Below are 24,263 nucleotides of genomic sequence, written 5' to 3'. Positions count from 1 at the left end.
ATGAGCTTGGTGGTAGATTTGAGGGCCTGATCTTCGAACACTCTTTTCCTCAGGCGGCCAAAGGCTGCACAGGCGCACTGGAGGCGATGTTGAATCTCCGCATCAATGTCTGCCTTTGTTGATAAAAGGCTCTCAAGGTATGGGAAGTGGTCCACGTTGTCGAGGGCTGCGGCAATCTTGATGACTGGGGGGCAGTTCTGTGTGGCGAGGACAGGCTGATGGAGGACCTTTGTCTTACGGATGTTAAGCGAGAGGCCCATGCTTTCATATGCCTCGGTGAATATATCGACTATATCCTGGAGTTCAGCCTCAGAATGTGCACAGATGCAGGCATTGTCCATGTACTGCAGCTCAACGTCAGAGGTTAGGGTGATCTTGGACCTGGTCTGGAGGCAGTGTAGGTTAAACAGCTTCCCACTGGTTCTGTAGTTTAGTTCCACTCCAGCGGGGAGCTTGTTGACTGTGAGGTAGAGCATGGCAGCGAGGAAGATTGAGAAGAGGGTTGGAGCGATGACACATCCCTGTTTGACCCCGGTCCGGACGTGGATTGGGTCTGTAATGGATCCATTGGTAAGGATCACAGCCTGCATGTCGTCGTAGAGCAGGTGAAGGATGTTGACAACCTTTTGGGGGCATCCAAAACGGAGGAGGACGCTCCATAAGCCCTCACGATTGACAGTGTCAAAGGTCTTTGTAAGATCGAAAAAGGCCATGTATAAGGGCTGGTGCTGCTCCCTGCATTTTTCCTGCGCTGTCATGTTGCAAAGATCATGTCTGTTGTGCCCCGTAGGGGACGAAATCCGCATTGTGATTCCAGGAGGAGCTCCCCGGTCACAGGGAGGAGACGGTTGAGGAGAACCCTACCGACAACCTTCCCAGTGGCTGATAGCAGGGAGATTCCCCTGTAGTTGCCGCAATCGGACTTGTCCCCCTTTTTAAAGATGGTCATGATCACTGCATCTCTAAGATCTCCCAGCATGCTCTCCTCTCTCCAAATGAGAGAGATGAGGCCATGTATCCGAGCCAACAGCGCCTCTCCGCCATACTTTAGCGCCTCAGCAGGAATTCCATCCGCACCCGTAGCCTTGTTATTCTTCAGCTGTTTTATGGCTTTGCCTACCTCGTGCAGCGTTGGGGTTTCGCTGAGGTGGTGGCGGGTCGCATTCTGCGGGATGGAGTTGAGAACACGCGAGCCAAAGGCAGAGTCTCAATTGAGGAGATCTTCAAAGTGCTCCTTCCAGCGGGCTCTGACAGCCTCGGTGTCCTTGATGAGTGTTTCCCCGTTCTTGGCCAGCAGTGGGGTGGGGCCTTGGGAGTTTGGACCGTAGGTGGCCTTGACTCCGATGAAGAATCCTCGCATATCGTGGCTGTCGGCCAATTGTTGTATCTCCTGTGCTTTCTCCATCCATCACCTGTTCTTTAGATCCCAGGTTTTTTGTTGGACCTCAGCCTTGAGCCATCTGTAACGTTGCTTTGCAGCTCCCGAGTTGGGTTGTTGCTTGAGGCTCAGAAATGCTCTGCGCTTACGATCTATTAGTTCTTGGATCTCCTGATCATTCTCATCAAACCTGGTGTTTTCTGGTTGAGTAACCAAGTGTCTCTTTGCAGGTACTGGTTATGGAGACCTGGAGGGCAGACTAAGCGCTGAGGGCATTCAGCATCTCAGGGTCATCAAGACACGCCAGATTAGCTGTGAGGCGCTGGCTGTATAGGGCTCTCTTAATTGGGTCTTTAAGTGCCCCGGCATGAACTTTTTTGCGGCATTGCTCATGCTGTCCCCTCTGCTTTGGGGCTATGTTTATATTGATGATGGATCGGATTAGGCGATGGTCTGTCCAGCAGTCGTCAGCTCCTGTCATGGCGCGGGTGATGCGCACATTCTTGCGATCCCTGGCTCGGATGATGACGTAGTCGAGCAGGTGCCAGTGTTTGGAGCGAGGGTGTTGGCACGATGCCTTGTATTTGTCCCTCTGGCGGAACAAGGTGTTAGTGATGAGGAGTTCATGTTCTAGACATTTTGTGCGGTGTAGGGTATTGCTGGAGTTGGCTTTCCCTATCCCCTCTCTGCCAATTACGCATCCCCAGAGGGCTGTGTCTTTGCTGACTCTGGCATTAAAGTCACCCAGGAGGATCAATTTGTTGCCCATGGGGATAGGGATGTCTCGAGGTTGGAATAGAAACCCTCTTTAGCCTCATCCGTTGCATCGAGTATTGGGGAGTATGCACTGATGACTGTGGCGCATTGGTTCCAGGATAGGGTGAGTCGAAGAGTCATGAGGCATCCGTTAACCCCGCAGGGGGAGTCTTTGAGGCAGTCGACCAGTTCATTTTTGACGGCGAAGCCGACTCCATGAAGGCGGCGTTCTTCCTCTGGTTTTCCTTTCCAGAAAAAGTTGTAACCTCCACCTTGTTCCTTGAGGTGGTTGTTATAGCAATTTCAGGAAAACTCTTCAATTCTCCCTGGAATGTCTCTATTGAATATTTAAAATTTGAAATGAATTAATTGCATCAATTAACATATTTCCATAAAACATTGCTGGAGTTGTGATAGTCACAAAAACAGCCAGCATTCTAGAGCTTTCCACTGAACTATCTAAGTTGTTTATTAACTTTCACATGTTATTGGCTGCCACTGGATCTGATTGCCGATGTTAATGTCCTCTAATTTGATTTATGTGATATGATGCAGTGCAAGGAATGCTGCAAATGTTGTTTCATTTCTGAGGCAGCATAGCACCTTCCCATTTGATTTAGTGCTGTTCATTAAAACTCTCATGCTGAAGTATAGCATGGACATCAGCCAGAGTTTGCTAATGAGTGGATAGCAAGAATAAAGGGCAAGCTGTCCTCATAGAATTGGTCAATAATATCGGGTGACACAAAAGCAATATACTGCGGGTGTTGGAAATCTGAAATAAGAACAGAAAATGCTGGTAATACTCAGCAGGTCAGGCAGCATCTGTATATCGTGTGATAGTTCAGCTGCTACATTTGATATTGTGTCTATTCCAGTTTGTACCTAGCTGTTTCTCTTTTCCTTCTAATCATAGAATCTTAGGGGCTGAAATTGGCCCCCGCCCGAAATGGGGCGCACGCACCACGTTTCCGTGCTTTATACCGTCGCGGTGGTTGAGGTTGCCTCTTGAGTGAAATTCTGCTCTTTGTTTTTTTCACTCGGATCCGGGAGTCACTCTTAATGGGGGCGGATATGCGGTGGTGACAACACTAGAGGGGTGGAAGTTGAGGGAGGTGTGGAGTGGCCTCTGCAATGATGGTAAAATAATGGGACTAAAGGTGACCAAGTCCCCTGGACCAGATGGCTTAGATCCTAGGGTCTTAAAACAAGCAGCTGCAGAGATAGTGGATGCATTGGTTGTAATCTACCAAAATTCCCTGGATTCTGGGGCGGTCCCAACAGATTGGAAAATCGCAAATGTAACGCCCCTAGTTAAAAAAGGAGGCAGACAAAAAGCAGGAAACTGTAGGACAGTTAACCTAACATCTGCCGTTGGGAAAATGTTGGAGTCCATTATTAAGGAAGCAGTAGCAGGACATTTGAATAAGCATAATTCAATCAAGCAGAGTCAGCTTGGTTTTATGAAAGGGAAATCATGTTTGACAAATTTGCTGGAGTTCTTTGAGGATGTAACGAACAGGCTGGATAAGGGGGAACCAGTGGATGTAATTTATTTGGATTTCCAGAAGGCATGCGATAAGGTGCCACATAAAAGGTTACTGCACAAGATAAAAGTTCACGGGGTTGGGGATAATATATTAGCATGGATAGAGGATTGGCTAACTAACAGAAAGCAGAGAGTTGGGATAAATGGGTAATTTTCTGGTTGGCAAACAGTAACTAGTGGAGTGCCACAGGGATCGGTGCTGGGTCCTCAACTATTTACAATCTATATTAATGATTTGGATGAAAGGACCGAGTGTAATGTAGCCAAGTTTGCTGATGATACAAAGATGGGTGGGAAAGCAAATTATGAGGAGGACACAAAAGAATCTGCAAAGGAATCTCGACAGGCTAAGTGAATGGGCAACAATTTGGCAGATGGAGTATAATGTGAGAAAATGTGAGGTGATCCACTTTGGCAGAAATAATAGAAAAGCAAATTATAATCTAAATGGAGAAAAATTGCAAAGTGCTGCAGTACAGAGGGACCTGGGGGTCCTTGTGCATGAAACACAAAAAGTTAGTATGCAGGTACAGCAAGTAATCAGGAAGGCAAATGGAATGTTGGCCTTTATTGCAAGGGGGATAGAGTATAAAAGCAGAGAAGTCCTGCTACAACTGTACAGGGTATTGGTGAGGCCACACCTAGAGTACTGCAAACAGTTTTGGTCTCCATATTTAAGGAAGGATATACTTGCATTGGTGGCTGTTCAGAGAAGGTTCATGAGGTTGATTCCCGAGATGAGGGGGTTGACTTATGAAGATAGGTTGAGTAGGTTGGGCCTATACACATTGGAGTTCAGAAAAATGATAGGCGATCTTATCGAAACATACAAGATAATGAGGGGTTCGACAAGGTGGATGCAGAGAGGATATTTCCACTTCTAGGGGAAACTAAAAGTAGGGGACATAGAATAAGGGGCTGCCCATTTAAAACTGATGAGGAGGCATTTCTTCTCTCAGAGGGTTGTAAATCTGTGGAATTCTCTTTACCAGAGAGCTGCAGAGGCTGGGTCATTGAATATATTTAAGGCGGAGATAGACAGATTTTTGAGCGAAAAAGGAATACAGGGTGATGGGGAGCGGGCAGAGAAGTGGAGCTGAATCCATGATCAGATCAGCCATGATCTTATTGAATGGTGGAGCAGGCTCGAGGGGCCAGGTGGCTTACTCCTGCTCCTGTTTCTTATGTTCTTATGTCATCACGGCGCCGCATCACCATGGCTCTCCCCTTCATTTACAGTGGGAGCCTGCGCGATCTTTAAATTTCAGTCCAGTGGGCCACCAGGGAGGATTTCGGCTGGGCCAGCAGTCAGGCTGCCTGAAGGCAGCCCGGTCGATCCCAGGGGCATAATTGTCGGGCCGACATGGCAGTCGGCCGACAAAGAAAATGTGGCGGCCGTGGCAGTGCGTCCTCCCCTTTAATGGGAGCTGCGCCACCATCACAGAAGGCCTCAAGCTCACTGGACCGCCGCGAAAAAAGCTTGCTTTGGCACCGCCGGGCGGGCGGAAGATTTACACAGTGGAATTTCGCCGTCGAGGGGGTAGAGTCGCGTTGTGCACTGTGATGACGCACTTAGCGTGGATCAGCAGCAGCTGAGCGATTGAGGGTGGGGGGAGGGGTGAAGCGGGACACTGCCGGGATAACACATAAGCGGAATTTTGATATTAGCGCTCGTTACACGAAAAGTTGACGGTCATTGCACTCCGCAGCGTGGCTGCCGCTTTCTGGTGTTAAGCGGCCTTAAGAAAAGGGGCAGTTTCGGCTCCATATTATCTTACAGCACAGAAGGAGATCATTCGGCCCATCGTGCCTTTGCCGGCTCTTTGAAAGAGCTGTCAAAATAGTCCAACTCTCATAAACACTTGAATTTCTTTTTACAAATTATTGACCATACTTTCATAGTTGTTTTTCTTGGAGTGAATAAAATCCCTCTCAAGTTGAGTGGTTCATTGAAAAAAAGATGAACATTATTTTTCATAGGTTTACACACAAGCGTCCTTGGGCTTCTCTCCTGATAAATATGTTGTAGCACTATTGCATTTAAAACATGCTCCCTCTTTTGCTGTTTTGCTCCCATTCCAAAGATTTCATTGCTATATCCATACTGAACTGTGTTGCCACCCACTGTCCAGGTTCGCTAGATTCTTTTAAACCTATTTGCATTATTTGCCATCCGTCTTGTTTAGTAGAATCTGTAAAACTTTGTTTTCACGATACTCTTTCACAATTCTTTAACATACCTATTCAACTAAAAGTCTCAACTGTAACATTTTTTGGTGGCAAAAACAGGAAGGCAGATTATTATCTGAATGGTGGCAGATTAGTAAAAGGGGAGGTGCAACGAGACCTGGGTGTCATGGTACATCAGTCATTGAAGGTAGGCATGCAGGTACAGCAGCCAATAAAGCAGGCAAATGGCATGCTGGCCCTCATTGCGAGAAGATTTGAGTATAGGAAGAGGGAGGTCTTACGACAAATGTACAGGGCCTTGGTGAGACCACACCTTGAGTATTGTATGCAATTTTGGTCTCCTAATCTGAGGAAGAACATTCTTGCTCTTGAGGGAGTGCAGCGAAGGTTCACCAGACTGATTCCCGGGATGGCAGGACTGACATATGAAGAAAGACTGGATCGACTAGGCTTATATTCACTGGAATTTAGAAGAATGAGAGGGGATCTCATAGAAACATATAAAATTTGCACGGGATTGGACAGGTTAGATGCAGGAAGAATGTTCCCAATGTTGGGGAAGTCCAGAACCAGGGGTCACAGTCTAAGGATTTAGGACCGAAATGAGGAGAAACTTCTTCACTCAGAGAATTGTGACCCTGTGGAATTCTCTACCACAGAACATTGTTGAGGCCAGTTCATTAGAAATATTCAAAAGGGAGTTAGGTGTGGCCCTTACGGCTAAAGGGATCAAGGGGTATGGAGAGAAAGCAGGAATGGGGTACTGAAGTTGCATGATCAGCCATGATCATTTGAATGATGGTGCAGGCTCGAAGGGCTGAATGGCTTAATCATTACACCTACTTTCTATGTTTCTATGTTTCTATTACACCTGATGCAATATCTGAAAGTGTGGCCTAGTAGAAATAAAAAAAAAACATTTATATAGAGCTTTCACGACCACCTGACGTCTCAAAGTGCTTTACAGTCACTAAAGTACTTTTGGCGTGTAGTCACTGTTGTAATGTGGGAAACACGGCAGCCAATTTGCGCACAGCATGCTCCCACAGACAGCAATATGATAATGACCAGATAATCTGTTTTGTTATGTTGCTTGATAAATATTGGCCAGGACACCGGAGCTAACTCCCTTGCACTTCTTCGAAATAGTGCCATGGGATCTTTTACGTCCACCAGAGTGAGCAGACGGGGCCTCAGTTTAACATCTCATCCCAAAGATGGCACCTCCGACAGTGCAGCACTCCCTCAGTACTGCACAGGAGTGTCAGCTGAGATTTTGGGCTCAAGTTCCTGGAGTGGGACTTGTAAAGTCCTTACACAATACCACAAATCCACACGAGGCACATTCTAAGGACAAGGTCACTCCATGACCTGAACCTTTATTCACAGGACCAAGAAGTGATGACCCTGCGTGGGACCTTCCTTTATATACCTGGATGACCAGGTGAGGAGTGTCTCCCACAAGTTCACCCCCTGTGGTCAAGGTGTGCATTTCTTACGTATATAGAGTATTGCAGTGTTGTTACATAAAGGTTACATACATGCCATCACCTCCCCCTCAACATCTTATTGGGATCGTAGGTTAAGTCTCTCGGGTGGTCTGCGCTCTCTGGGTGTTGAGCCTTGGTATGTGTGTCTGTCACCTGTGGTGATTCCGGCCTGTCCGGGCTGACCGCAGGAACTGTGCATGCTGCTGAATGTTCTTGTTGCTCGTTCACTGGCGGTGGTGTGAATACCATCTCATGATCTTCCTCAGTGTCCATGCTGAACCTTTTTTTTACTTGGTTCAGATGCTTGCGGCATATCTGCCCATTGTTAAGTTTAACCACTATGACCCTGTTCCCCTCTTTGTCTATTACCGTACCCTCAAGCCATTTGGGCCCCAAAGCGTGATTGAGAACAAATACGGGGTCATCAATTTCTATACATCACCCCTTTAATTTTGGTCATGGTACTCGTTTTGGGACTGGCGCTTGCCCTCAACAATGTCGGATAGGACTGGATGAATGAGGGACAGCCAAGTTTTGAGTGTTCGTTTCATGAGTAGCTCCGCGGGCGGGACCCCCGTGAGCGAGTGTGGTCGGGACCTATATAGGCCAGCAGGAGTCACGAAAGGCAGCATTGAAGGGAGGGTCCTTGAATCCAGAGCATGCCTTGTTTTATGATTTGGACCACACGTTCCGCCTGGCCATTGGAGGCCGGCTTGAACGGTGTTGTCCTGACATGGTTAATGCCATTACCCGACATGAACTCCCGGAATTCGTAGCTTGTGAAACAAGGGCCATTATCGCTAACAAGGATATCCGGCAAGCTGTGGGTCGCAAAGACCGTGCACAGACTCTCCACAGTGGTGGATGTCATGCACAAATTCAAAATGATGCACTCGATCCATTTCGAGTACGCATCAACCACAATGAGAAACATTTTTCCCATGAACGGGCCCGTGTAGTCTACGTGAATACGTGACCATGGCCTGGTGAGCCAGGGCCACGGACTGAGCGGGGCCTCCCTGGGGGCATTACCTAGCTGGGCACATGTCGTGCACCTGCGAACACAGTGTTCCAGGTCTGAATCAATTCCCGGCAACCACACATGTGACCGGGCAATGGCCTTCATCAGCACGATGCCTGGGTGCTCAGTTCCCTGATGAATGCTTCCCTGCCCCTCTGGGGCATGACTACCTGGCATAGTAGGCAGTCGGCTTGGATGGAGAGCTCATCCATCCGTCTATGAAACGGTCTGACCGCCTTAGGGCATACTCCGTGTACAGGCGCCCAATCCCCAGTCAGGACACATTTCTTAATCAAGGATAGGAAGGGATCTATGTTCATCCAGATTTTGATCTGGCGGGCTGTGATGGGGGAGTCTGCGCTGTCAAAGGCATTGACAGCCATGAGCATCTCAGCACTTTGCTCCGCCGCCCCCTCAGTGGTGGCCACTGGAAGCCTGCTGAGCGCATCAGCGCAGTTTTCGGTGCTGGGCCGGTGCCGGATGGTGTAGTCATACGCAGCCAGCGTGAGAGCCCATCGCTGTAAGCGAACTGACGCATTGGCATTGACAGCCTTGCTGTCTAACAGCAGGGATGTTAACGGCTTGTGATCCATTTCTAATTCGAACTTCCTGCCAAAAAGGTACTGATGCATCTTTTTCACCCCATAGACACATGCGAGTGTTTCCTTCTCAACCATCCCATATCCCCGTTCAGCTTGAGAGAGCGACCTGGAGGCAAAAGCCACAGGTTGTAGTTGGCCCTCAGCGTTACCCTGCTGCAACACGCACCCAACCTCATAGGACGATGCACCACATGTCAGAACCAATTTTTTACGGGGGTCGTACAGGGTCAACAACTTATTTGAACAAAGTAGGTTCCACGTCCGATTGAAAGCCCGTTCCTGACAGTCCCCCCAAAACCAATTGCAACCCTTATACAGGAGCACGTGTAACGGTTCCAACAATGTGCTTAAGTTCGGCAGAAAGGTCCTGAAATAGTTCAAGAGTCCCAGAAATGAACGCAACTCCGATGTGTTGCAGGGCCTGGGCGCTCGTCGAATCGCCTCTGTTTTGGATTCGGTGGGCCGAATCCCATCTGCAGCAACCCTCCTGCCCAGGAACTCAACCTCAGGAGCCAAAAACACACATTTAGACTTCTTGAGTTGCAGGCCTACCCAGTCCAGTCGGCGAAGCACCTCCATGTTGTGAAGGTGTTCCTCGGTGTCAAAACCGGTGATGAGGATGTCGTCCTGAAATACAGTTGTGCCGGGAATGGATTTTGCGGCCGCTGATCGAATGCCAAATGGACACCTGTTGTAAACAAACAGTCCCTTGTGCGTGGTGATGGTGGTCAGTAGTTTAGATTCGTCAGCCAGTTCTTGGGTCATGTAGGCTGAAGTGAGGTCCAACTTGGTGAACAGCTTGCCGCCTGCCAGTGTGTCAAAAAGGTCCTCCGCTCTCGGGAGCAGGTATTGGTCTTGTAGGGACACCCGGTTGATAGTGGCCTTGTAGTTGCCACAGATCCTGACCGAGCCATCCGCTTTTAGGACGGGAACGATGGGGCTCGCCCAGTCACTGAATTCAACAGGCGAGATGATGCCCTCTCTCAGCAACCGGTCCAACTCGCTTTCAATCTTCTGCCGCATCACATACGGCACAGCTCTGGCTTTGTGGTGCACTGGTTTGGCGAACTGGGTGATGCGTATCACTACTTTGGTACCTTTGAACGTCCCGACGCCAGGTTGAAATAGTGACTCAAATTTCTGTAGGAACTGTGAGCATGAACTTCGCTCCACAGATGACATGGTGTGCACATCCCCCCATTTCCAGTTCATCTAGGCTAACCAGCTCCTCCCCAACATTGCCCGGGACAATCCAGAGCGGCAGCCGGTTCACTGATCCATTGTGTGTGACCGCCAACATTGCACTACCTAGCACTGGAATGATTTCTTTGGTGGGGTACGTCCGTAATTGCACCTCAATCCGTTCTAGTTTCAGTCTGCTGGCTTTGAGTGGCCACAGCTTTTCGAATTGTTGAACACTCATGAGTGACTGGCTGGCCCCCGAGTCCAGCTCCATGCGTACAGGGATGCCGTTTAAAAGGACTTTCATCATCATGGCTGGCGTTTTGGTATATGAGCTGTGAATGTTTGCCACTTGAACCCTCTGCACTTCAGCGTCCATTGATTTGCCCCAAGCGTCATCCTGCCTCGCAGACCCCTCATCTGGTTCATCCGCCTCGTATATTAGCCTGGTTACAGGCTTTCTGCATATGGTTGGCTAAATGGCCACTGAGGTTACAATTTCTGCAGATGAACTGTTGAAACCTGCAAGTCCTGGCAGCATGTCTGCCCCCACACCTCCAGCATGAACTGAGATTCCCATTGTTGTGAACAAAAGAGCTGTTACAAGGCATTTCTCGCTGATTGTCCCTTTGACTGCTCTTGAGCACCCTGTTAATGTGTGTCAATGGCCCCATTCTGGGCCACATTGTCCACTGGGGGGACGTAAATGTCCATTCAGCCTGCCATTGTCTCTGTTGGAGACTTACTCTTAGGTCTATTGCTGCCTGGGGTGTGTCAAACTGCCCTTGCCTGCCTGCGGGGCTCTGAGTCGCGTTTATGATATTGACTCCCTGATCCTCCCTGTTGGAGGCAGAATTGCGCACGTATATTATCTTGGTTTCCTCCTCCCCCGCCATAAAAGTCTGAGCCATCAACACCGCCGCTTCCAAGGTCAAGTCCTTGGTCTCAATTAGCTTTCTGAAAATCCCAGCATGACCGATGCCCTCAATAAAGAAATCCCTTAGCATCTTCCCCCTGCAGGCGTCTGTGAACTTACAGAGGCTGGCCAAGGGCCATAGTTCCGCAACGAAATCCGGTATGCTCTGTCCTTCCCAACGTCGGTGAGTATAGAATCTGTGTCAGGCCATGTGTACGCTGCTCGCTGGTTTGAGGTGCTCACCGATTAGTTTGCTGAGCTCTTCAAAGGTTTTGTCCACTGGCTTCTCGGGTACTAGCAGGTCTTTCATGAGCGCGTAAGTCTTAGGTCCACAGCTGGTCAGCAGATGAGTCCTTCACTTGTAGACTGCTGCATCTCCCAGCCAGTCCTTCATGACAAAACTCTGCTGGAGCCTCTCAATGAAATCGTCCCAGTCCTCACCAACACAGTACTGTTCATCTGTGCTGCTGGTGGCCATTCTCGTGAGTCGTTGATTCCCGTTTCTCGTCGCCAATGTAATGTCCTTACACAATACCACAAATCCACACGAGGCACATTCTATGGACAAGGTCACTCCATGACCTGAACCTTTGTTCACAGGACCAAGAAGTGATGACCTCCCTTTATATACCTAGATGACCAGGTGAGGAGTGTCTCCCACAAGTTCACCCCCTGTGGTCAAGGTGTGCATTTCTCAAGTATATACAGTATTACAGTGTTGTTACATAAAGGTTACATACATGACAGGACTGAAACCCACAATCTTCTGACCCAGAAAAATTTGTGCTACCCACTGAGCCACACCTGACACTAGATGTCACAGTTCAAAAGTATCAAAGTGTCATACATCCACGGACTAAATATTATGGGAGTGGCTGAGGGACGCAGGTCTGCTTTCCACAATGCCTGTGTGAAGTAAATCATGTTCAGGATGTCCACAATGACCACCAACTCATTTATGGTCACTGCCGCAGAGCAGAGCTGGTCTCCAGTTAGTCTTGGGTAATCCTTGCCACTGGACCAAGACCTAGCTCTGTCAAGCCCGTGTGGTGGCTGGTGTGCAACGGCCACCCTACGTTAAAAAAATCCACGCACAGGCATCTTCCACCCTTCAGGATGTAGTTCAGGACCTGGAATATTAGGTCCTTCATTGAAACACCTGTGAACGCATCCTTTTTTGGCGTGGAAGCAAGTCATCCTTGTTTCGAGAGACTGCCTATGATGTTGATGATGAGTTGAAATAAACGGTGGTCTGTTCATTTATTAATCAAGTATCTGATTGGCTTAAGTGTGAGCAAATCAAAATGTATAAATGAAGAATGAGTTACAGCATAAAAACTAGCAAGCAAATCTCTCATTTTTTGCACAGCAACCAATATCAACTGCTCAAATAGCTCAAATAATTTTTCCTCGTTTTTTCCATCCCCATTTTCATTCTGCAATCAAGTGAGTGGATGCAGTTAGAAATAACATTAATAATGTAACAACCACATAAAAATTGCACAATTGTGAAAAAAATTGCTAAGTGCAACCTGTGAAATTGGTTGTTTAATGTTACATCTGCCTGCAAGAAGCTTCTCTCACATGGACTTGCCCTTCTTGCTGGTTTCTGGGGCTTGAGTTGTCAATGTCACCTTGGCTTGAGTGCTGCTGCTGATAAATTCTGTATGTGTATGAGAGAGATGCATCACAGTGATCACTGCTGCTGTGTAACAACATTGTACTGTGGCAAACCAGGCCGGAAATTGACAACAACTGGGAGATGCAACATCAGGTGTAATGTAACAAAAAAGCTCGCGTTGAGAAACAAATGATAAATATTTCAGATTTTCAGCGTTTTTGAATCTGAAGCCATGAGGTAAGATTATTGATTTGAATGAGTTGATTTTTGTGTAGCTGGGTGGAGGATTGATCCTGATCTGCAACAATGCAGCTGGAATGAGTCAGTCAGACCATTGCAAATGATTATCTGTTTAACGAGATTTTACAGCAAGGAAGAACCTCCCTGGACAATGCTACACTAATTACAGCTATAGGAAGTAACATGGGCATGAAATAAAAATCTTTTATAATCAGAAATAAATGAGAAAAGGAAGGGAAGAATAAATGAGTAAAGCATTTTTATCTTAGGCAAAGGCTAAAAAAACTCCATGGGAGTGATACAAATTTCAGGTCTGCACTTGTGCTTATCTTGGGTGTAGCATTCTGTCACATAATCAGATTCTGCTTCCCTTACCTTTTACCTTTCCTGCCCAATGTCATATGAGAGTGTAACCGATGGACCATAATAAGGGCAATATCGAATTGGTCGCCCATTTTATACCCCACTTGATTTTCCCTTCCTGTGACCTCAATAGAAATCATAATCTGGCATTGGTGTCTAATGAGCAGCGAATTCAATATTGGCCATTTTACACCATCACCCAAAGGTAAATTTGTCCCTAAATATGTGAACAACAACAACAAGAATGTGCATTTATATAGCACCTTGAACGTAATAAACGTCCCATGGCACATCACAGGAGCGGATGGAGGAACGGGACTTGGTGAAAGTTAGAATACAGGCAGCAGCTTGCTGGATGAGCCCAAGTTTGCAAATGGTACAAGGTGGGAGTATGTTTACAGTGACTTTTAACTTATTTTGTAATGCTCGTTGTAATAGAGAAAATATCAAAGCATGCCACACCATTTCCGTCAGTCGGGTAAATACACTTTTCTGATTGGTAATTTCTCTGAAACCAGTCGGCATTAAATTTAAGCAAGGAGCTCCTGCTTTCTGTGCTGACAGATCACTGCAGAACCACTTTTTTCATAAACTTCCTTTGTTAGTTGGACATGAGACCAAAGCCTTGACCCCATCCCCCCCGCCCCACCCCCCTCCCCCAATCTAACCCAGCTCTCCATGCCCGGGGATTAACCAGTTGTGCTGTTAATTAGTCATTTACCAACCTGCTAGGAATGGGTTCCTGGCAGCTAAACCCTGCTGAGTTTACATGAATGAAGCCATTCCAACATACCATGTGTGATTATTTACAATAGCAAGAACGTCCTTCCTCAGATTAGGAGACCAAAACTGAACACAATATTCCAGGTGAGGTCTCATTAAGGCCCTGTACAACTACAGTAAGACCTCCCTACTCCTATATTCAAATCCCCTAGCTATGAAAGCCAACATACCATTTGCCGCCTTCAGCGCCTGCTGTACCTTTATGCCAACTTTCAATGACTGATGAACCATGACACTCAGGTCTCGTTGCACCTCCCTTTTTCCTAATCTGCCACCATTCAGATAATATTCTGTCTTCGTGTTTTTGCCCCCAATGTGGATAACCCCACATTTATCTACATTATACTGCATCTGCCATGCATTTGCCCACTCACCTGACCTGTCCAAGTCACCCTGCAGCCTCTTAGCATCCCCCTCACGGCTCACACTGCCACCCAGTTTAGTGTCATCTGCAAACTTGGAGATATTACACTCAATTCCTTCATCCAAATCATTGATATATATTGTGAAGAGCTGGGGTCCCAGCACTGAGCCCTGTGGCACTCCACTAGTCACTGCCTGCCATTCTGAAAAGGACCCGTTTATCCCGACTCTCTGCTTCCTGTCTGCCAACCAGTTCTCAATCCACGTCAGTCCATTACCCCCAATACCATGCGCTTTGATTTTGCACACCAATCTCTTGTGTGGGACCTTGCCAAAAGCCTTTTGAAAGTCCAAATACACCACATCCACTGGTTCTCCCTTGTCCACTCTACTAGTTACATCCTCAAAAAATTCCAGAAGATTTGTCAAGCATGATTTCCCCTTCATAAATCCATGCTGACTTGGACCGATCCTGTCACTGCTTTCCAAATGCGCTGCTATTTCATCCTTAATAATTGATTCCAACATTTTCCCCACCTCTGATGTTAGGCTAACCGGTCTATAATTACCCGCTTTCTCTCTCCCTCCATTTTTAAAAAGTGATGTTACATTAGCTACTCTCCAGTCCATAGGAACTGATCCCGAGTCGATAGACTGTTGGAAAATGATCACCAATGCATCCACTGTTTCTAGGGCTGCAATTCACTGCTGCAATGTAGGAAATGCAACAACCAATTTGCACAGAGAAAGCTCCCACAAACACCAATGGCTGAGGGATAAATATTAGAATAGAAGAACATTTGAAATAGGAGCAGGAGTAGGCCATTCGGCCCTTCAAGCCTGCGCTGCCATTCAATAAGATCATAGCTGATCTTCTACCTCAACTCCACTTTCCAGCCCAATCTCCATATCCCTTGATCCCCTTGATACTGGCCAGGACACCCAGAAGTTATAATATAAATAACTGAGAATAAGAGATTTGTGACATGGAGGAGCAAGGTTACTTGCAACTTAAGCAGTTTTACAAAATAAAAGGTGCATCGCATTCTAAATATTAGCTCAGTGATGTATGTATCTTCCAGTGCGAATAAAGTACATCATGTTTTCTCGTTGATTCAGTCGGCTGGTACATTGTCTTACAGTAATGGGTGATCGCAGTCACATTTAGTATGCATCATCAACATAGGCAGTCCCTCGAAATAGAGGAAGATTTGCTTCCACTCTAAAAATGAGTTCTTAGATGACTGAATAGTCCAATACGGGAATTACAGTCTCTGTCACAAGTGGGACAGACAGTGCTTGAAGGAAGGGTGGGTCGGACTGGTTTGCCGCACGCTCTTTCTGCTGCCTGCGGTTGATTTCTGCATGCTCTCGGCGACGAGACTCGAGGTGCTCAGCACCCTCCCGGATGCTCTTCCTCCACTTAGGGCGGTTTTTGGTCGGGCGATGCCAGCGACAGCTTCAAGTGGCGCGTATAGGGCGGATGGCTGCTCGCAAGGTAAAAGGGACGTGTGGACCATTACAAAAAATAAATTTGCTGAATTTGTCGAGCGCTTTGGCGCTTTGAAAACGTGGTCCGTGCCACGATCGGTCAGACGACGAGCGGGACACGACTTCCGGGCCTGCCGCAAAATGTCCCGCCACCCGGATGTTACGGGGCGCAATAGAATTTTCCCCCAACAGATGTATAACTAACAATTTACAAAGCAGTCTGATTAAGGGGTCAATAACTCTGTGATTACAGTGTGATTACCCATCTCCCGAAGCATGAATTATTTGCATGCAGAAATCTAAATTCCATTCCTCCACTTTAACCATCACATCTCTCCACTCTCCTATGCCATTTGGCACACACTTCTCAACTGCTAGCCTTCACCCAATTTGGCAGAATAGGCTAGAGGGGCTGAATAGTCCATTCCTGTTCCTATGTTCCTAATTTACTCAAACTTGTTGCAGGAGAAAATGGTGCACAATTCCCACGAGGCAGGCTTCTGAGGGACATACCAACTTGAAACACCTCTCGGCCTACAAGAAGGTAGATATGGGTGCATCGGGAAGTACTGTGCTCGCTCACTGGGAGATGACGAGGTCAGGATCATAATGCCAGGTTAGTGACTGAACACTAATGCTGTCATTGTGCCATCAATATGAAACATCACCAAATCATCAGCTTCCATCCACTTCTCTGGTTCCTCATTACCAAGGGGCAAAGCTCCCCCATTCTTAGCTTGTGCCCTGCAGATCCAACACAGCAACAGGATGCACAGGGGGAGAAAGAGGAAGAGGAGGTAGGCAATGCGAGGATAATGATGAGGAGGAACAGAGACTTTCTTGTGATCTATGATGATGAAGAGGAAGGTGAAGGAGAAGGACTTAAGCCCAATTCTGAATTCCTGCAGAGACCTCCACTGTACCTATGTCGTAACTCTCTCAAACTCACCTCCAGCATCACTTGCTTCTTTACTCCTATACACCATCTCAGATACTTTCACCTGGGGGAATTAGATAGTGTTAGTGAGAATGTGGTACTGGGTGATTCAAAGAATACAAGGGAGGTGGAGGAGTGGGGAGTGGGTGAGAATGTTTCATCTTCTCAGCAGAAGGCAGCCTATTGGCTCTGGAGTTGTGAGAGCCAAAACACATGGGTATTCATCTGAAAAGAAGGATGTTTGAGGAAGATCAAACTTACATGTAGACTCTGAGGTCAGGCTCTGAGAATGTGTGGCAATTGACACGTGTGCTCGGAGTCTCTCATTTGCGGCAACATCAGACATGACATCTTCTGATCTGCAAAGACACTCATAAGTACTTCTGCAGCCTCTGCATTAGATCTACTTCCATGTCAGTACATGGTAAATCAATTCTGAAGGGTTCTAAAAATTAAACCTAGACCCACCTGATAACAGAGGACAATTGGCTTGAAGTATGGAACTAAACCTTCACAAGCACCAAGACTAACAAATCACAGGAAGGCTAATTCAAAATCATATATTCCAACAAACTATGGCCAAACTGTGGCCAGATGTGCTTAAACACCTTTTGATTGTGTCCTAGATCAATTGTAGTAGACCAATTGTCTGGCACACCACAACGGTCTTGACAGGTTAACTATTTGAAGCAGAGGGAGATACAGGGTAGACACCAGGACAGTGGGATTGCTCTAGCAAAGCACTGACCGAGACCTGATGGGCCAATGGCCTCCTTCTGTACTGTAAACTTCAGTTCCGTCATGTCAAGATCAGATTAGACCCATTTCCATGATCTGCTAGCTTGCTTCAAACTCCCATCTCCTGCAGAAAACAAGCCAGATGCACTCCCTGTTGTCATGAAGCATGTAAGTGAAACACAATTACATTCACCTAAGGCTGGAGAAACACCAAGAAATCTAAGCTCCCCATTGGCTTCCAGAATAAGAACCCACTTGTAAATACCACATGGAAGGGAAGACAGAAGTAAGATACCACACACTGATAGCATAATTCAAAGACCCTTGGCCAAATACCTCCCCCCTCAATCTGGGGACTGCCAACAACATATCCTGATCCACAAGTATGTGGCACTGTCCTGGTACATGCTATTATGTTAACAGCCTCAGGGGTAGAAATTTGGTCGGTCAGTGTGGTATCTTCCTTATGACATCACTAAAGCACACACACTCAAGATGGCTTCAACTCAGGAACTTGTCAGGTGACCTCATCGCCTGATGCTTTTATTGTATAAACATTAGCCGTTGCATTACCACAGGAGTCCACTAAGTGGAGCAGTAGTCCACTAGATGGAGCTATATAGTACACTTCTCCCTCCTAATGAAAATAATCATCATACATAACTTGAATGGTTATACATAACAAAAGATATGGACTTATTTTGCCATATTACAAATCAAACTTGACCACTGGTTTTCTGTTTTGGAGGATATCTTCGCTCTCGAACAGAACTTCCTAAACTTAGTGTCAAACTTTGCCTTATTCTGGGCTGAGCCTGAGGAGCGGCTTCCTCCAAGGGATGCCCTTGATTTACATTTGAACTCTCTACAACTTCAGACTGTTTGTCTGCCTGACTCGGACTCAAACTTAAATTCTGACTTTCTCTTGGACTTGTTTCTCGTACATGTGATGTAGGACTTGCTACTGGTAATCTACTTGTAACAAAACTATCTGACTCCATCAGAATCGAATCATACCAACTTTCAACTCCTTCCACCTCTGCAAGTAAATTATGATCAATGTGAACAAACCAAACATTTCCATGATCAAACATCTTGACCAAATATGTGCGAGGTCCATATATCTTCACCAATCTTCCTGGTAACCACTTTAACCATTTATGGTGATCGTTCTTCACTCACACCTTCCGATTTAATTTCACACTTCTCTCTCTTACCCTATCTCTATCATGATTCTCTTTCTGTCTTAATTGTTTCTCTTCTACGGACTGTGCCAAGTTTGGCTTTAACAATAAGAATCTGGTTCATGGCTGTCATTTGAGAAACAACCCTGCTGGTGTTCTACCAGTAGTTGTATGGGGAGTATTATGATAAGTAATCAGAAAATTAGCCAATTTGTGGTCCCACGACAACTGCCGTTTCTTTGGATTTGGATCCAACATTTGCTTGATGAGAGCACATTTTACAATTTGCACTGTGCGCCCTACTGCACCTTTTGAAGCAGGGTGGTATGGTGGAACCTTAGTATGTTTCACACCGTTTCTGCTTGTGAATTATGTAAATTCTTCTGAACAAAATTGTGGCCCATTATCAGACACAATCTCTTCTGGGAGACCATACGAAGAAAATAATCTTCACAAATTGTCGAATGTTTTACTTCTTGTTATTTTCCACATTGGAAACACCTCTACCCAATTCATATTGCTATCAATCACAATGAACAATTGCTGTTGTCTTTCTAGCTCAGTAAAATCGATATGTAACCTATGCCACACCCTCGGAGGTCATTTCCATGGCTGTAATGGTACTGATGGTGGTTTCTTGCTTACCGATTGACATGTTGTACACTGACTAACGATGTACTCTACATCTTTATCTAAACCTGGCCACCATAAGTAACTGTGTGCAAAACTCTTGGTCAAGCACATTCCCAGGTGCTGGTCATGAAGATCTCCTAATAAGTTGGACCTGAATTTATTTGGGATAACCACTCTTGCACCCCACATGATACAATCTTTATCGACTGATAATTCATTCCTACAAATGAAGAATGGATGAATATCTTTGTCTGTTACCTGGTTTGGCCAGCCATTTGCGATGTAATCATCATCATCATAGGCTTCCACTCTAACAGTGAGTTCTTAGGTGACTGTACAGTCCAATATGGGAACCACAGTCTCTGTCACAGGTGGGACAGACAGTCGTTGAAAGAAAGGCTGGGTGGGACTGGTTTGCCGCACGCTCCTTCCGCTGCCTGCACTTGCTTTCTGCATGCTCTTGGTGACGAGTCTCGAGGTGCTCAGCGCTCTCCCGGATGCCCCTCCTCCACCTAGGGCGGTCTTTGGCCAGGGATTCCCAGGTGTCAGTGGGGATGTTGCATTTTACCAAAGAGGCTTTGAGGATGTCCTTGAAACATTTCCTCTGCCCAACTTGGGATCGCTTGCTGTGTAGGAGTTCCGAATAGAACACTTGCTTTGGGAGTCTTGTGTCAGGCATGTGGACAATGTGGCCCTCCCAACAAAGCTGGTCGAGTGTGGTCAGTGCTTCGATGCTGGGGATGTTGGCCTGATCAAGGATGTTAACATTGGTGCGTCTGTCCTCCTAGGTGATTTGTAGGATCTTGCAGAGACATCGTTGGTGGTATTTCCCCAGCGAATTGAGGTGTCGACTGTATATGGTTCACGTCTCTGAGCCATACAGGAGGGCGGGTATCACTACAGCCCTGTAGATCATGAGCTTGCTGGCAGATTTGAGGGCCTGATCATCGAACACTCTGATGTAATCATACACCTTTGACATAACTGGGTCATGTTAGGTTGCTCGACCAATCTCTTCAGCTGTGTCTGGCAGTTCATCAATAGAACACTTCTTCCCTATTGGGTATAACTTGTGATGGGGAAAGCAACCTAGACTGTGATCAGCTGATCGTCTGTACTCAACGTCATATTTATATGCTGATTAAATCAAAGCCCATCTCTGCATTCGGGCTGGAACTGGGGACTTTGCTGGAGGATTGCTGTCAGGGCCTTATGGTCCATAATGATGATAGACTTATGACCATACAAATATTTGTGGAACTTCTTGACCCCAAAAATTAATGCCAACCCTTCTCTTTCGATCTGTGCATAATTACGCTCAGTGGCACTGAGAGTGCATGAAGCAAAAACAATTGGTTTCTCCTCCCCACTATATAGTACATGAGAGATCACTGCCCCAACTCCATACGGAGAGGCATCACATGCTAGCTTGATCTCCTTAGATACATCATAGTGAAATAACATGGTACTCTCTACCAACGGGCTTTTACACTTTTTGACTGCTGCATCGCATTCTTCTGACCACTTCCAATGGACCTGTTTTTTCAACAGTTCATTCAGTGGATGTCACACTGCAGCCAAATTTGGTAGGAACTTCCCATAATAGTTTAAAATGATCGAAGTTCAGTGACATTCTTGAGAGTGGGTGCATTTCTGATTGGATCCAGCTTTCCCTTGATTGGATGTAAACCATCGTTGTCTATTCTGTGCCCTAAGTATTCTACTGAGTTTTGAAATAACTCACACTTGTGAGCAGTCACTTGTTCTCTGTGCTTCTCCAGCCAGTTGTGCACTTCATTCGATATGTTATTATGGATTTTCCAGTTTGGTGCTGAAATGAGTATATCATCTAAATAACATACTACCCATTAAATGCCTTGTAAAATCTGGTTCATCACTCATTGGAATATGGCGGGGGTGGAAGACACCCCAAATGGTAGCCTATTAAACTGATATAGACCAAGATGAGTATTTATAGTCAAGCATGACTTGGACTCCCCATCGAGTTCAAGTTGTAAGTAGGCATTTGTGAGATCTAACTTTGAGAAGATCTCACAACCAGTCAGTGTTGTGAATAAATATTCTACATTTGGCGATTACTCTCTAGAACCAGGTTTACGGTTACTTTATAAGCACCACACAATCTTACCTTACCATCTGACTTAGGGACAACAATGGGTTTAGCCCAATAACATAGATCTATCTTAGAGATATGTTCTCAGGGCTAGACTTTTCACTTGACATCACCCATCTAAGGCCCATATATGGCCCAAAATGGACCTCTATCGCCCAAAAGTGGAAAGTAGGCCAGAAATATTGCCGGAAGAATAAGCCCCCAAGTTTTGGCTCACTTCGCCGAAATGATCGCCGAGCTGATCACCCACACAAGGCCCATCCTGACTTTCGCCACATCACCATCACAAGGCTGGGCTGATGTAAGGCCAAAAACAAGGCTGGGTAATAGTTGCTTTTCCCGGGCCTTACAGAAGGAAATGGGCACTACGGACGCCATTTTGAATTTTGAGGAAGGGTGGAGACAGCTTAAAAAATTGTGCTTACATAGTTGTGAGTTATTTAAGGGTCATGTATAGATATATCTACTCAGATTATAATTTAATTCTAATTTTAACATTAGTAGACTAGTGGATTAGGCATTTTTTTTTACTGAAAAGTGCATTTATAGCAAGTGAAAATAATTATTGAAAGTGATGGGGCCTATTTTTTCTGCACCATTAATTGTAACTGCTCACAAGCTGGTTTCTGAAAGGATCAATCAAAGAGGTGGCAGAGAAATGCGTAGACAGAGACAGAGGAGACAGAGGAGGCGAGTGTACAGCCAACGAAGGTACTTGGAAAAGCAATCTTACCTCAACTTGTCTGAAAACATGTGTCTTAGGAGGCTGCGCTTCCGGAAGGAGGTCATCGATGAGATTTGCCAGCTCATCAAGGGGGATCTTCAGCCTTCCAGCACCATCAGAACCGCATTGCCCGTTGAGGTGAAGGTTACTATAGTCCTAGCCTTCTACGCTTCGGGATCTTTTCAGGCTTCAGCTGGCGACATCTGTCATATCTCTCAGCACGCCACACACTGCTGTATTCGGCAGGTGGGAAGCTCTTTACGCTCACATGATGGACTTTATAAGCTTCCCGATGACCAGGGTGACACAGACTGAGAGGGCTTTGGGTTTCTCGAGAAAAGCAGATTCCTCAAGGTGCAGGGAACAACAGACTGCACGCACATCGCCCTGAAAGCCCCTTTAAGGAAGGCGGAGATTTTTCATAACAGAAAGGGATTTCAATCCCTGAATGTGCAGCTTGTTGTCGACCACAAGCAAATAATCCTGACAGTTAATGCTACATCCATGATGCGTACATCCTATGTGAGAGTGCTATTCCTGACCTGTTTATCTTCAGCAAGAAGGTTACAGTTGAATGCTGGGGGATAAAAGATATGGCCTTGCCAGTTGGCTGATAACCCCACTGCGTAATCCCATCACTGAAGCAGAGAAATGTTACAATGAAAGCCACATCGCGACACGCAACATCGTTGAAAAGACAATTGGAGTCCTAAAGCAGTGCTTCAGATGCCTGAACCATTCTGGTGACAGCCTCCAGTACCACCCTGACCAGGTTGCTGAGTTTATTGTGGTGTGTTGTATGCTGCATAACATAGCTATAAGGAGAAGATAACTAATGCCAGGTGGGGCTGCAGGTCCACCTCCAGAAGGAGGGGAGACGGAAGAGCCAGCCGGCAAGGAGCAAGAGGAGGAAGAGGCAGAACAAGAGGCTGGTGAGGACCTAGGGGAGGGCAATCAGCCTGGCGATCTAGCCCCAGTCCCACCCGCCCCACCGTCCCCCCCAAGACCAGTACCCAGTAGCAGTTACGTGGCTTCTAAGCTGTTGCGTCAGCAGTTCATTTATGAACGCTTTTCATGACCATTCATTGTGGATAGTCACATTTACATTAACAGTTAAGCAAAAGTTGCATTTGCATAGAGTTACGTTTCTGCCTTGCCTGCAGTGGCCTCATGTTCATTAATGCTTAACTTACGTCAACTTGTAACAATAATACAATGCTCAACTAATGCAGAACAATTGTTCAAATGTTAAAATGTTATGATTTACGTTACTATGAGAGAAGGCACAACACTTGTTAAATTCAATAAAAAATTGATTTCACAAAAAGAAGTATTAAATCTCAATAGTCTTACCCCACCCCCCACTCAAACCCCACCCAACACACCCCTCCCCCACACCCCAAACAACAATGAACGAACGAACTATAAAACAATTAACAATTAATAAGAAAAACTAACCCACCACCCTACCTGCAGTCATGTTTCCCTCCAGGTCCTTTCCCACCCCATGTTCTAACACCATCCGCCCATTTTGGTCTCCGCAGACCGGGATGAAGTGGCGTGCAGCGGGCAACGGCAAGACTTCCTGCCATGGTGGAGGTGACAGAGTGGAAGGCGAAGCCTGAGGCTCGTCTTCCGAGTCAGGAGGAACTGTATCCTTCGTACTCGCTTGAGTGCTAGGGGTCGCATTCTGAGCTGACATGACACCTTGGGGTGCAGCGCCGTGTCCAGCCAGCAACGCATGCCGAAGGGCATTGGTTGCAGCGGTCTGCTCCCGAATCTCCGTTTGCACGGAAGACCAGTTGGAGAAATTCGTGTTGAACTGACTCCAGTTCATGGAGAACTGGCTCCATTTCGTGGAGAACCCATCGAACCCCTGGATAAGGTCATGACCTATCGTGGCCATCTCCCTGCACAGGGAGATCAAGCACTCCGTCTGCCTGTCCGAGGTAGGGGATTGCTCACCTC

Source organism: Pristiophorus japonicus, chromosome 6 (assembly GCF_044704955.1).
Source record: "Pristiophorus japonicus isolate sPriJap1 chromosome 6, sPriJap1.hap1, whole genome shotgun sequence".
Lineage (NCBI taxonomy): Eukaryota > Metazoa > Chordata > Chondrichthyes > Pristiophoridae > Pristiophorus > Pristiophorus japonicus.
Note: the sequence above shows the minus strand (reverse complement) of the source record.